Genomic DNA, 641 nt, shown 5'->3' on the forward strand with positions numbered 1-641 from the left:
TCACTGGCCCTCATATGTGGGATCCAAACTGGGGTCCTCTGGCATCCCAAGCCAGCTCTTAACCAATGCGCCACTCGGCCGGCCCCCTCCTTTCTTAATAAGTTGCTTCAGCAAACACATATAAGGTCTGTATTGACTATTAACATTACCCATATTAGTAAAAAGAAAGAAAGGAATAAGTTTCACTCAAATTTCATTCAGGTGCCCATGTGGCCGAGTCCCTCGCGGGACTTTTCAGGTCCGCATTGGCTAAGGTACACCTGTATAAATCCCAGGCCTGGTTGGCATATTGCCAAGTTACCGTTATGCCTTTATGGCTGGACCACAGAACCACAGGTTAAGGCCCAAACGAACTCCGTAGCAAAAAACTGTGGAGCTGTAATCAATCACTCACACTTCCACACAAAAGTTTAGAATTTAGTTAATTCCTCAGTTATCCTGGTTAAAGCTTCCGGGATCTACCCTGCCCCCTTACCAGGCAGTTTGCCATGACTCCTCTCAGGCCCTTGTCAATGTTGAATTTTTTCTTTTCTTTTTCTTAGACTCTAAGTCTTTCCTCTTTGAGCTCCCACTTTGGGCACCAGATGCCATGTCCCGCGTATCATGGGCTGTGATAAGTGAGAGGGGATGGTGCAGGGTTA

This window comes from Hipposideros armiger, unplaced genomic scaffold, assembly GCF_001890085.2.
Source record: "Hipposideros armiger isolate ML-2016 unplaced genomic scaffold, ASM189008v1 scaffold_1771, whole genome shotgun sequence".
NCBI lineage: Eukaryota > Metazoa > Chordata > Mammalia > Chiroptera > Hipposideridae > Hipposideros > Hipposideros armiger.